The sequence below is a fragment of the Oryzias latipes genome, chromosome 13 (genome assembly GCF_002234675.1).
Source record: "Oryzias latipes chromosome 13, ASM223467v1".
Classification (NCBI taxonomy): domain Eukaryota; kingdom Metazoa; phylum Chordata; class Actinopteri; order Beloniformes; family Adrianichthyidae; genus Oryzias; species Oryzias latipes.
This window is the reverse complement of record NC_019871.2, coordinates 33,402,193-33,416,918: the sequence shown is the minus strand read 5'-3', so window position 1 is coordinate 33,416,918 and position 14,726 is coordinate 33,402,193. Positions and strand designations below refer to the sequence as shown.

The window sequence follows — 14,726 nt, the reverse complement described above, 5'->3', positions numbered from 1 at the left end:
TCATCCTGTCTGAGTAAAGGAACATGTCAAGGACAGCACCCTTCCTGCAGCTAACATACTGATAAACACACATTTCTCTCCACACTTCTAATATTCTTAATTTCTCATGTCATTTACCCCTAATTTAAGATAACTCATTGTCATTTTGTTACATTTTACTTCAGTCTTGCTACAATTAAAATGTAGTCTGTACCCTGACAAAGGATTTGGAGATGCATAGCACATTATATGAGTTTAATAGGTCAGTGTTTCATTCTAAGGTGTTGGACATACAAATCAAAGGCCAAACGTTTGAGTTAAAATGAGAAGTGTCTTCAGCACAGGTGTGAGCACTGAAATGTTTAGCTAGTGTTGTAGAAACTTGAACGGAGGTAAAAAACAATGTTATTGTTGAAATTTAGGTTGAAAAACCCTTCATTGGTGCAGTTCAGAAAAAAATCTCTCATTTCAATTAAAAGTCATTTATTGGTACAAAAATGAAATGAGGTTTTCCTTTATATAAGCCTTTTTTTAGGGGTGGAGCTGGGGCTTGAACTGCAGAAAGTCTCCTCCTCAGCAGACAATTAGTCCCTCATGTCCTCTCTCCATCAATGACTCTGTGCTGCCTAAAAATGAAATGAAGAAGAAAACACATAAATGCCACAAGCCCTGGACATCCATGCAGATCACAAAGAGAAACCTCCTGGCTGTGTGGGGCAGAACCTTCCAAAAGCTGGGAGGAGAGCTCTTCAACCACACTTCAAGGACCTGCAGTGCTGCTGGACTTCACCAACCACAGTCTGGTCAGCAGCATGACATCATAGAGCCTTTAGTTCTTTACCATGGCACCATAACCTGCAATCCATCACATCATGCTTGATCAGTTATGCAACAACTTTAGAAAGTGTAACCCCTTGTTCTATCCTAGGCACTTTACCATTGGGAGTTGGGTCATCTGGACCCACTAGACAGTGCTCTGAACCTTTTTTCTTCAATGATTTGTGATCTTCACTGGTGTCCATGGATTACATGAAATCTTTCCACCTTTATCCACCTTTGTCATGGTAGGGAGAACACGTCAGGGTGGGGTCACAAGATAGCACAAAGGTTACAAAAGATTTTTACCATATGTTGATGACAGCTGATTCTTGTTTTCCTGATGCTCAGACAAAGCCCTTCAGTGTTTCTCTCTGGGTCATTTTGATTGGTCCTTGTGGGAAGAGATTAATGTATTAATAATACTGAAGAAATCAAGAGATATTCCACATCAACAGCATGAGAGTAACATGAAAGAAACAAGCCAACATTTATCTACAACATTACCACAGTCTTTACCTGGAGGTATCATTCTGGTCACGTCTGCTCCAGCTTTTCTGACTTCCGCTTGTTCCAGCCACCGGCCTGAACGGCGAGGATGTCTGTGCAGAATGAAAGGATCAAAATGTATTAAACTGAGAAAACAAACTACACAAAAAGGATGCATCTTCAATGAGTATTTACCAGTTTTTGACACATATGTACTCGGAACATGTGTCTGCTGAAGAGAGGAAGCTGTTCAGTCGGTTCAGTCCCTTTCCCTGATGTTGTCCCTTCTTGATTTCATCCTCGGATCCTCATCATTTCAACCAAAATGTATGTTTGCAAACTTTTGAAACATAAGGGGTTAGAAAAAAACTCCAACAGGAATAAGGGCAGAGGCCCTAAGGGAGACCCAGGACACGCTGGGGAGACTACGTCTCTCAGCTGGCCCCGGGGTCCCCCAAGAGGAGCTGGAGGAGAGCGAAGTGTGGGCATCTTTGCTTAGACTGCTGCCCTCACAACCTGGTTCCTGATGAATGGAAGAAGATGGATGCATGGATGGAACGTGTTCAGGCCTTTCAGCAAAACTCCACGATGGCAGACTGCGATCCTTCCTCATTTACTTTGCCAGAAGACTTGTTGGAGGACTCTGGTGCTGCCACAAACTTACCTGCTCCACATCTCCCATCTCCAGGATTCTATCAAAACAAATAAATGTCGTAAATTAACATGATGATATGACACAAAATACAATAAAACATATATGCAGGCATGTTCATTTTCTTAAGGAAGAGGCCATGAAAATAACCTTACATATTCTATTTCCCCATGAATGCAGTTCACAAAGGAGGTCACCACAGTGTTTTTGGTCAAAAACGCATCTTCCAAATAACCACTGAGCCTAAAAGAACAGAAAAGTTTACATAAGAAAAACATTTATACCATCAAAAATGTAGGTGGAAAAGAATTTTACACACCCCAGTTGGCTCTCAAAACAGTACATTTAGCAAGTTCCATCCACTGCTACAGCCAACATGGAGGGAGAGCATGCAGGACCCTGAAACAGATGAACCTGACAGCTTCTCCATCTCAAAGTTAGCAGAAGATCAGTCCAGGAACTATTTGTACATGTTGTCTCCAAATAACTGACCAGTCTGAGAGAGGAAAGGGAAAAAAACATGAGGTTCTTTTATGTATATACATACATACAAGAATCAGGAATCAGACATTCTGTTGGAGTGGGACTTTAAGTCCCACTCCAACAGAATTTTTAGCTATTATAAAATCGTTCCCAGTGTTTTTTTTTAATTACGATCATTTTGTTTTTTTAAGACATTTTTCTGCAGCACAGCAGCTCATAAGAATTTCACCTCAGAGCTGTGGTGCAGATGTTTGCCTCTGCTAATTTCCCATAAACCATTTGTTGATTCTCTCTCCCGCTAGCTTATAGCACCTCACAAGCCCTAGCCGACATTAGCATAGCAAAAAAAAAAATCAATGAGCAACATTGGAGCTATCCATGTGTAAACTTTTGAGCCAGATACCAGCTCAGACAAGGGAACTCAGGACATTAATGGATCTACCGGTATTTGTCTGCAAGTGGATGCATCAGAATTGGAGTGGAGTAGAGACTTTGGCCCATTCATGGCAGTTAGAGCGTCACAACTATAAGCTTTTTGAGACAATCAGTTTCATCTTCTCCTGATCCATTGAGATTTGAATAAATACTCAGAAACAGTTTTAATCTTATATTATTGTGTATGTGTTTATATTTTTGTTAATGTTCTCAATAAAGAGAAAAATGTTTGATCTTAAAAACATGACTTCCATTGGAGCGGCTCTTTAACTTTGTTGACAATGCTAGGATAAATGCATGTGGTCAATCAAATCAGCCATAATTGTTTAGACCAGGGGTCTGCAGCCTGAGGCTCCACAGCCACATGTGGCTCCTTGACCCCTCCTTTGCGGTTCTCTGACAAAAAATAAAAATGTTTTTAATTCAAACAAATATCCTATTTTTCAGACGACACAGCGCATCACGCAAAACAAAACAGTCAGATAAGTCAAACTTTACACTTTACTCAACTTGGTGATCTACTCAACAGTTGAAGCAAAGTATTACTGTGCCAGGCTCCTGACTACAGTACCCATAATGCTTCAATAATCTATCAAGCGGTGATGCACAATATTTTAAGAAATTCCAGCATTTATGAAGAATTTTTTTAAACCTGACAACGTACCCTAAAAAAATCAATTTGAGGTCAATACGCACAATTTAGAGGGCCTATACCATGCTAGCCATTTAGAATAAACTATTTCCTCGATCTCTGAGGCTCCGCCTTTCTCTTCTTGTGGGTGTCGCCTATTTCATGACATCAACCTAGAGTCGGCGTCTGCAGCGTTTCTGCGTTTCTTCCATCCAAACTTTTGCAAAGATGGATGTGAATATTGTGCAATGAAAGCATTTTGCTGATCACCACTAGCTCCATTGAGAAAGTGGGCGTGTCTGTTAGCCTGGAGGCGGTTTTAGCTGCACAGGCTCTTCCTAGAAGAGGCTGCTCCTCACTTATGATGACGTCACAATGTGAGGACCCTCTTATTGTGAATTGGGAGGGGCTGGTGCTCAGAGGGTTTCAGAGGAATGCTGAGAGATGCGTGAATGGATCAAAATACCGCTGTGGATTAGTTTTTGTGAGGAATTAACATTATAATACACTTTAAAATTTTAAAACGTTGATGTTGCATGATATAGGCCCTTAAAGAAATACTGGCTGAGATGTACTAACAACATAAAATCTACAATGTGTAAAAAAAAAAGCCTTTGTAAACCCCAGTAGTTATCCAGTTTCCAAAATAACATAAATGCAAATGAGTGTTTGATTTTCTAAAGGCTGAAGAGACACCTTGTGTGTCCTACTGAGTTCTGGAAAGTGAGACATTTAAATGCTCTTAGCTGTTTAAAGGCCTGCAGACCCCCGTTTCTGGCTAAATGACCCAAAAGGAAACTTACCTCTGCGGAGACCACGTGACGTTTCCGCCCCCGTCCTCTATACAGAAGAGGCCTTCACCGTGATCCTGCGGCCTTTTAAATTTAAGATGGAAAAACGCCTCGTCATTCAACGTTTATCCTAAACAGACAAAACGTTTTTACTAAAAACCCATCTCTGGTTTCCCAAATCTAAACATTACATTTCTACAGAGAAAAGTTCAAAGCATCGCCCACCTTCCAGCTGTCCAAGAGTTCTTCAGCCGCGCGCCTTCCTGCGGGTTCATCCGGGGGTTTCCGGGGGAGTGGGGTGGGGGTGCCCGTATGACGCTGCGTTCACTGGCTTTTCGAAATGCGCACTTCATGTCAATTGGGGCAAATTGAAGGCTTAAAAGCCTGTTTACTTTAGATAATATATCCTATTTAATATATCCTATTTAAAACAATATTGAAAATTACTACAGGAAACAGTGATGAAACCTTTTTTAACAGATAAATTAGAGCACTTCATTGTAATACTATAATATATGAGATACGTCAAAAAAATTGACAGTTAAAGAAAAAAGAATATAATAGATCCTAATATTTTATAAAATCCATCAAAATAATTGTTTCATCTCATTTATCATAATATTTATAGTTTTTTTTTTTTATCACACACCATTAGACTCGTAGTGTAAATAAATTAAAATGCAGAAAAATCAATTTAAAGAACTCTTTGGTCCGTCCCTGAACTCAACATTTTTCCGGTTTGTTGTCACATGTCAATCATAGCCTGATCGCCGCAACAGCAACACGGAACGAGAGAACCTATACACGGGTCCCTAGAAATGTAAATAAAACAAATTAGTAAATCGCAACGTACCTTTTTACGAGATTTTCCACAGGAAAAAAAGAGAAAGGCACGTCACGTGACCCACGTCAGCCCGCATATATGAATGGAAAAGATCAGACGCTTTCAGATCCTTTGAGGAACAAACAACTTCATGTCTGCAATATTACGAAAATAAAGGGGATATATACTGCTAGAAATGTTTTCAAAAATAAATTAGTCCACAATCACTCTTATTTTATGGCATTTTCTGCGGAAAAAAAGAGAATCATATTAGCCACGTGACCCACGCGCACGTCTGCAGATATGAATAAAAGTTAACGTGTTTCTCCAACGTAACAGAGCCTTTGGGAGAAAAAGTTGAACGAAACAAGCAAACTACAAACTGTATGTCCAAAATGAAAGCATATTTTAAAAGAAAATGGTATATTTCTCACTAGAAATGTTGTCAAAATAAAAATTAGTCCTCAAAATATCTTGTTTTATGGGATATTCCACCGAAAAATGAACGTGCATCCGCCATGTTTTTTGCTCACGGCAGGCCAAACCTCCAAAGTCACGTGATCCTGAGAAGGCTCGTAGAAAATGAATAGAAAAATGAAACGTATCCCCCTCACAGTTTAGGGGGCGTTTTTGTAAAACTCTCACGCATTTCCATGTGGACAAATGTAGCTACTACACATTTTAGGATGAGACCGGGTTGATAAGAATTACCTGAAAGTGAGCACGGACACTGAATTCACACTCCTCTCTAACATACTCCCCCTTCCTGCACTGTTTGACTTACTATTCCACACATCCAACTGTGCTCAGATCTGACTGCTCCACTTTCATCTCGGTTTGTGTATGTATGAATTCTGATTGTGTTCAGGCATGTCTTGACAGCTTCTTCTTGTGTGGTTGGTGGTTAGAATCTTCATTCTCTGACTGTCCTTTGCAGTGTAGCTTCTCTAGTCATGCCCAGCACTTTTAAAAAAAAGGGGTTGTTGAATAATAAAAATGTACCATATTTTTCGGAGTAAAGGTCGCGTTTTTGCATAGTTTAGCCAGGGATATGTGACTTATACCCATGAGCAGCTTATATGTGATTTTTTTAAAACATAAATAGGCCCATATGTTTGTTATTTCCCCACTAACAACTGTTGTTTCCTGCTAAGAACCACTAGAGGGCACTGTATGTGTGTGCATCACTATTTGCTACTGACAGTAACGCAGAAGAAGCGCTGTTCAAAACAAACATGGAGGAGAATCTGATTGTTGTACTCCTGAACTTTATATTTTTCTCAATTGCTAAAAGACTTTATTATTATTTTTTTTTTTCCTTCCTTGGACAAATGCGGGACAGCAAATCATCAAACTGGAGCACAGAGACATGGAGGTACTGCTGAAAGTGGCCTCATTGAGCTCCTGAAAAAAAAAAAGATTGAATGTTCTCATGAACTCAGAAATGGAGACGTGATTATCAATCATTTTGTAGAGCTCTTCAAAAGGATTCAAAAGAATAAATCTGATCTCATAATGTCATCCGTGTCTGAACATTGTCAAAAAGATAGACAGTCAATGCTTCCATGTAGCGCTGAGGCTAAAAACAAGGTGGTAGCTGCTCCCACGTGTGAAAAAAGTGTGTTGTTTATGAACACTTTTTTTGGAAAAGCGTCCAGCAGCTGTTGCTGCGGACACAAATTTGATGTGTGAATCTTGTTTGGTGTGAAAGCAGCGTTACACTAAGCTTGGTGGGTTTTATCTTCTTCCAAAAGTGTGACTTATACTCACGCCTTTTTTTGCTCCTGCAACTCATAGTCCGGGGTGACTTATCCTCATATTTCATTAGGCATAATGAAAAGACTGGGTCATCAAGTTTTCGGGTAGTCTTTAATGATGTAAAGCCTACCCGTTTGCAAAGTCACACATTTGACTGTGAATGTTGTTAACACTTCTGCCATATGTTGTGGACAGCAGTCACAGGTTTAAACATTGTTGCACAGACCCCAGACAGATGCATCTCTATCCATTGCACCTCGTTATGCATTCATCTATGCACAATTTACTGTCTGCCAAGTGACAGCTGAGAACATTTGTTAGACATTTAGGCTACGTTCACACTGCAGGCTGAAACGACCCAATTCCAATTTTTTTGCCCCTAAGCGGCCCAATTCCGATTTTTTCATGACAGTCTGAATGACACAGATCCAATCTTTTCAATTGCGACCCAGGCCCCGTGGGTTTGCCGTTCTGATTCCAAATTGTAGCCGTTCTTTTCAATTGCGACCGCCATCTGACCGGCCAGGCGACTTGATTCCGAACCGTACGTCATCGACACGCAACAAACGTCATCATTTTGCGTTGAAGTAGGCGGGAACGAGAACGTAAACATCAACCATGGTGGACGATGCTGCTGAGATCAGTCAGTGGAAGGGAAGGGAGGTCACTGATTGGATTAATATTTGGGCTGATCGCTCTTTCCAGGCCAAACTCCAGGGCTCTGATCGCAACTGGGCGGTTTTTGAAAAAATTTCCAGATAAATGGCAGAGCGTGGTGTTGAACCTTTCCCGCGATAACTTTTTTTTCTTTCTCCCCTTTCCCACCGTGCTCAGAAGCGCGGGGGACCCGAGGCGATCCTCCTCCTCCCTGTTCTGATCCTTAGATTCTCCAGAACGGGTTAATAAAGAGTCCATAGCATTTATTCTGGGGGAAACCTTCTTTTATTACCGCCCTCCTTCCTCCGTAACACACAACATGAATGCGCGCACACACTGCCCCCTGCCCCCCCCCCCCCCCCCCCCCCTATTCTCTATCGCGGCACGCGCTTGCACACACACACAAGGGGCGCGGCCCCAACACATGCACATTTCCTTTCCACAACAGTGGATACAGACGATCCCGACTCCAATGCCTTCTTAATATGAGAAGATTGTAATTGTGCTGCTCCTTCGTGAAAATAAATTTAATATTACAAAAAGAGCTCCGCTTTTGACAACACTGTTGTTGACATCCATTGTTAACGTTTGCTCCTCAAACAACAAGTGACGTCGTACACCGTTGAGTATTCTTCTGGCTTCTGCGCATGCGGGTCTCGTTTGGGTCGTGTCACGGTCACACTGGAGATCACAAAAGTTCGGATTTACTTGGAAATGTGAACGGTCTAGCAAAAAAATCTGATTTTTTCAAAAAATCCGAATTGAGCATTAAGCCCTGCAGTGTGAACGTAGCCTAAGTCACACCAATGCACAGCTCCAAACCTGTACACCTGCTCTACATATAAGGTTTCTCTTTGTTCACTAATAGGGATGGTTGTAAATAAAGTTGTTTCACATGTAATTAAAGCTGACATCCATATTGCGGCTGCATATGCACAAGAAAGGCAAAAAGTGAAAGTCACTCATAAATGTACAGAAATACCAAAATGTTTCTATTTAAAAGAAAGAAAAAAACTCCAATTAACAAACCTTTTTTTAACCCATGTGTTGGGATTGGGCAGCCTCTTTGACTTACTGTCAGATTGAAAACAAGTTTTGTGAATAAATAAATAACAATACAATTAAATAATAATTAGAAAAATGCAAAAATGATTACCTTCTGTAGCTTCATTTTTGAAGCCTAGAATAAATAAAAAATGTTTTTGTATTTAAAAAGGTTACATGTATATTTTACAAGACTTATTCGTAAATATCCTTTTTTTTCCCAATTTTGTTTTTCTTTTTGAAGGTACATTATTTTTGATTGTTCTTGTCTTCTATTTCCCCTTTGTTTCTTGCAGATTCATTATTTGGTTTCCCTTGATGCATTTTGATATTAGTTATGCAGCCCTAAGTGGAAGTTGATGGCCTCCTTTTCATAAGTTTTGTGCTGTAGGGTAACTAAACACATCACATTAAGCATCTTCCAAAAGAAATCTGTTTCTGAACGTTATCAAGGCCAGAATTGAAAAATGTTAACTAAAGACATTAAAGACATAAATGTCACCTAATGTAACACATTTAAAAAAGCCATTGCTGCTTTTAGAAAAAAAGAGATTTGTTCTTCTATTAAATAGAAATTTTCTGACAGCCATCTGTCAGAATATATAAATCTGTGAAAAGATACTGTGTTTAGTTACAGTAGTTAAAGTGAACGTTTCAAAAGAGCTGTGCTCTGGATTGTGGGGTGTTTCTAGTGAAGTTTGAGAAACGTTCATGTGGTAAGACAAAGAAAAGACCTGACTTGTTCCATTTAATCTAAGGTGTGTTTGTTAGAATTGGGGTCAGAGGTCTATGTGGCTCAGTCTCTTTTTTCGTGCGAAACCCTTCCAACCATGTCTTTCTGGGTCATCCTATGTGCACTTTGCCACAATCATGCTGGAATAGAGAAAAGCAAAAGTTAAAAGCTAAAATTTAAACATTCAGATTGTCTATCTCTGGAAATAAAGGGCTTTCTCCAAATGCCCAACACCATTGTCACCTTTCCACCAAACATAACAGTCACAGGTAGGCAGGTAATGTTGCCCATCATCATCAAGGCTCTTGCAGGGGGGGCAATGCCCCTTCCCGGTGCGTAGAGCCGACCAAAAAAACAAGGGTCTTCTATATTTTCCGGTCTTGGTTTAAAATTTCCAGCAATGACGTCTGTCCACCGAGTACGGGGTTTGCCTTGAGGTCGTTTCCAGCCCTCAACCCCTGGGTTAAACTGCAATATGGCTTGCGTCGGATGGCAAGAGGGAAGACGGAGAACGTGGCCGAACCATCTGATGCGGCATTGCGCAGTAAGGCAGGAAGCTTGGGGCTGGCAGGTTTGGGTACTTAAGACTCTGTTAGAGACACGTTGGGGCCACTTGATGTTCTCAATGGTCCTAAGAGCCCGGCTGTCAAAGCCATCTATTCTTGTGGCCAAGCTCTCATTTAAGGGCCATGTCTTCGAACCATAAAGCAGGATGGAAAGTACAGCTAGGTTTTAGATCCGGACCTTTGTCTTGCGCGTTATGTTTTAATGACGCAACTGTGGTTTTTTGAGAGACTGCAGAGCTGATGCTGCCAGTGCCCCTCTGCGTGCAGATGATCTCTGGTTTTAGGTCATCGTTAGCCGTCACAATGGATCTCAGGTATGCAAAGCTCTTCACAGGCTCGATGACATCGTTGCCGAGCCGTAGAGGGGGTGGGTCAGGGCCATCACCAACTTGCATGATTTTGATTTTTGTCCAGTTAACCTTGAGACCATACTTTTTTGCTTCTTCGCTGTAAATGCTTAGACCGTTTTTTAGCTGGCTGAGGGATGTGCTGAACAGGATGGTGTCGTCAGCATACTCCAGGTCAGTCAAATGGTAACTACCAAGAGACACTTCAGGGACTTGCACACAGACCCGGGACATCAGCTGATCTATGGTGCAGTTAAAAAGATCAGGAGCTGCCACACAGTCCTGGCGAACACCACTGGAGATGGGAAACCAATCTGGGTCTTTGCCATTTACGTGGACACAGCTTTCTTTGTTGCTGTAGAGCAGACTAAACAAAGAAACAATCTTGGGTGGTGCTCCAAGGGTCTTTAGGCTACAGTGAGGTATGGCAGACAGTGTCAAATGCAGCCTTTAGATCTATAAAACACAATGTAGACATGGCGATCTTTACGGAATTCATAGGTCTTCTCCATGAGAAGACGGACGGCAGAGATGTGGTCTGGTGTGGAGCAGCCGGGCATAAAGGCAGCCTGCTGGGAACGTCGGCTGCTTCTGATGGCTGGGAGAGCACGGTTGAGAGTGTTATGCCTCTGTGGTTGTTGCAGATAAGCTTATCACCCTTGCCTTTCCAGAGAGGCAGGATAGCCCCCTTAGTCCAGTCCATTGGAAGTCTCTATGACTCCCACGCCTCATTAACCCTTGTGCTAGATGACCCCAACCTTACATTGACGTGTTCTCCCTACCATGACAAAGGAGGATGAAGGTGGAAAGGTTTCATGTAGTACATGGACACCAGTGAAGATCACAAATCATTGAAGAAAAAAGGTTCAACGCACTGTCTAACATTGGGAATTGGGTCATCTAGACCCACTAAAGTGCCTAGGATAGCACAAGGGTTACAGATGTGGGTTAGCCACTTGATCATGCCGTCTCCACCTGATTTTAACATTTCAGCGGTTATGGCACAAATACTGGGAGCTTTCCTGTTCTTAAGATGTTTTAGAGCGGCTCTGACTTCTTGGGATGTAATAAAATCTGTTCTACAAACAGCGCTGAGGGCAGCACTGTGTGCAGCCTCAAGGCTGATGGAGTCGGTTGAAACTGTGCTGTGTCGCAGGAGGCGGCTAAAGTGGTCTTTCCAGTGCTTAAGGCAGTTTTCTTAATTTGTAATAAGTTTGCCATCGGTGTCTTTCACCAGGGCTGTCTTTATGCGTGGGCCACCGCGGGCTTGACACAACAGATTGAAGATGCTGCTTATGTTGTTGTTTTGAGATGCAGATTCGAGGTGCTGGGCTTCAGCTTGCCAGAACTTCTCTCTGTCCTCAGCTATGGACACGTTTTGCTGATGGTTCAGTCGGCGGTACTCTTCCAAGTTACCACGGAGCCGTCCTCTCGTCACTGACCAATAATCCTAAAAGTCCTCTCTGATATCCAAGACTTTATTGGGTGGGGGTGGGGGCAGTGTGCGCCACCTTGAATGTCCTCCAGTCTGTCACCTTGTTGGCAGCGAGAGAGTTTAGTTTTTGATGGATGGAGGAGCTGAAATCGTTGGCAATGTTAGGATTGCTGAGTAGGAAATAGTTCAGACGGGGCTGAGTATTCCGGAGCTGGTTGGCTCGTAGCTTTGGTTTAATGTGGGCTACCAGCAGGCGATGGTCTATGTTGCCTGGGCGTCATGTAATTGTCTGCAGCCTGGTCCTCTTCAAAACTTGAGTCTTTAAGGTATGGAGTTAATTCAGTCTCAATAATCAGAAATGCACACAACCGGTTTTACAAATGCACACGCTCCGATTCACAAATGTCATTTTATGCAAACGTGAAAAATAAATTTGGAAATACACACCCTGTGTTTCACAAACACACAGATTGTGTTTCACAAATGTACACTAAATGTTTTACAAATGCACAATAAGTGTTTCTCACAAATGTGCACACTGTGTTTTACAAAAAACATTTTAGAAATTCACAATAAATGTATCAGAAATACACAGTAAGTGCTTCACAAACATGATTTTTAGGCACACATGTGATGTGAACTCACAGATCATTCGAACTGCAGACTGTGCATTCAAAATCCTGTTCTCGTTTGTGAATCTCCCCGTGTGTGTGAGAGATTTTTCTACGGTGAATATTGAGACTCATCTGACGGAGCGGGTCAACTAATGTCACCATTGGCTAGTGAATCTGTCAATCAAACTCATCGGGAAAGCAGGCGGGTTCGCTTTTAGCCAATCGTATGGCCCCTTACACTTTCTCTACGCTTTCTGCGGGTGGCAAAAGCCCCGCCCATATTTGATTCTGTACCAGTCGGTCGTTAGCGTGTTAGCCTTAGCATGGCTTGTCGGTTTATTGCCTTCGGTTGTCAAAAATTACTGGCTTGTGCAACTTTTCAGTGGACCTGGAAGCAAGGCAACAGTGGTTGAATGCAGTTGACATTGAATCCATCGAACTCTGTACTGGTCATGAGATTTAAAATGAATGTTTCACTCGGGATTGTTTGTACGTTATTCTCTTAGCTTTCATGCTAGCGTCATTTCAACACTCAGACACGGTTCCCTTCGGTCTTGATCATATGAAGGTGGAGGAGAAAAATCTTCAACTTCCACAGAAGGTTTTGTGGAGAAACTGGCATCACTTTGCTCCGTACCACGCAGTGGGACTACATTACCTCAAGTTCATCTCACTGTCAATCACAGATACCCAATACACATCCCCTGCTCAGCCCGAAGTCACTTTGCTTGACCTTAATTTTATTTTTTTAATAACTCAAATGTCATTGATTTTATATTGTAACCATATACATATACACCTCTTGGCCAGGTCACCCTTGCAAAAAAGATCCTCATCTCTCTGGGTTTTATAGCTGGTTAAATACTACACAACAAAAGATGGTCATAGAACAACAAAGTGCAAACATTCACCCTTTATTGCAGAGTAAAATTCAGTGAAAACATGGACAGATTAAAACATCAAAATTTAAGCAAATGTGGGATCTCTACTGATTTGAATTTTATTTAAACTGGAACTAATTTTCATAACTTCCTTACATACAATGAAGTCCCTTGAACAATACAGCAGTATTGATTTGAACTCTGTCTTGCCCCGCTCAGTCTCTCTTCTTCTGTATGTAATTATGTCGCCTAAATTAAGTTCGAAACACACTGGACAGTAAAGATGTAGGTCCACTCCCAAACGGTCTGAATTCCACAATGGATTGATGTCGTCTTGCAGTTCCAACATTTGTGGACCCAAAAGAGGACTGTCCCATACCAGGACATTGATCCCCGGATGAGGTTCAGTCATGGATCCACTCTCCTCCCATACAATCTCTGGAACCAGCATACCCTGACAAAAATAAAAAAAAAAGATACTGTTTATGAACAGCACTGTTTTTTTTTGTTTTTTAGATTATGTAGGAACAGTGACCGACTAATAATAACTTATATTGTTGCTTGCAGGCAGACCTCATATCTCCATAACTGTTTATAATTTGCAAATAAGTGAACCTTAACAAAGTAGTGACATTAGTACATCTGATGGCTCATAATGCCATGCATTGTGATGCATTTTGAACTTGCAGATGTGCTATTCTTCCTACAAACAAACAATTTAGGGAAATTGTTTGCACCACACAACAATAATCCTTTTCATTCATTTTCGATGAAAATTCACTGTAGTCATTATGATTTCATGATACTCTTCTTGATACTTTCCACTTTAGTCAAACTGCACACAAATCAGTTGTCCAGTACAGTGAGATTAAATAAAGCATTTACCCGGGGATCAGAAACAGGGTTCTGGGTCAAGCCCAACTGCCACAGCTGATTTGGTGTCATGCTTTGCTCCGTCCTGATTGGATGGCTGTCCCACGCGTCACTAAAGACATCCAAACTGGCCTGAATGCGTGGTAGAAAAATGTAATGGCTGCAGAATACGTGATGTTACTGATATTGAGCAAGTCTTGGTCCTCAGGAGAGTGCAGGATGTTGTAATATAAACCAGTAACACTCATGAAGACATCACACCAGAGGGGCTCAATCCTGTATTTGGAAAAAAGCAAAAAGAAATATTATATTGTCAGATTTATTTTTAATACATCATTCACTTTTATGTATCAGGGCTCCAGACTAACTTTTTTCACTAGGAGCATAGTGGCCCCTAACTGAAAATTTTAGGGGCACAACCAGAAAATTTAGGAGCGCATACCGTAAATCAACATTCTAACCAAATCTACTAATTTCCACTGTATTACAAATAAATACTTTAACAATAGATGCAGAAATTACAATGTGCTGTTTCTAATTCAGTGTCATATTTTATTCTGCACTTTTGAAGATGCAACATGAAGGTAAACTGACAGCACCATCGCTGTCACGACAGTACAACTAAGTAAAAATAGTTAAAAAGAAATACCATACTTTTAGAATAAAAAAAAGTTTTTAGTAACAAGTGATTACTGTAGTAACCTTTCGTAATTTCACAG

The 14,726-nt window shown here is 41.2% G+C and overlaps 1 protein-coding gene and 1 long non-coding RNA gene across 9 annotated transcripts in view; one reads left to right on the top strand and one right to left on the bottom strand.

Moving 5' to 3' along the window:
- The window catches only part of LOC110016276 (limbic system-associated membrane protein), an 828,641-nt gene that overhangs the window by 336,422 nt on the left and 477,493 nt on the right, over positions 1-14,726 (top strand). The gene's annotated exons all lie outside the window — the stretch shown is intronic.
- LOC111948417 lies at positions 446-5,573 on the bottom strand. Of its 8 annotated transcripts, none has more exons than XR_002874415.1 (11): positions 5,534-5,573; positions 4,502-4,607; positions 4,289-4,360; positions 2,256-2,432; positions 2,092-2,179; positions 1,480-1,976; positions 1,315-1,397; positions 1,105-1,189; positions 917-1,033; positions 703-834; positions 446-605 (listed from the first exon to the last, which is right to left on the bottom strand). It is a non-coding gene; the product is annotated as an uncharacterized LOC111948417 (long non-coding RNA). The 8 variants fall into 8 exon arrangements; XR_002874414.1 differs by lacking the exon at positions 5,534-5,573 and adding an exon at positions 5,130-5,523; XR_002874413.1 differs by lacking the exon at positions 5,534-5,573 and adding an exon at positions 5,130-5,144 and having other exon boundaries at positions 4,502-4,623.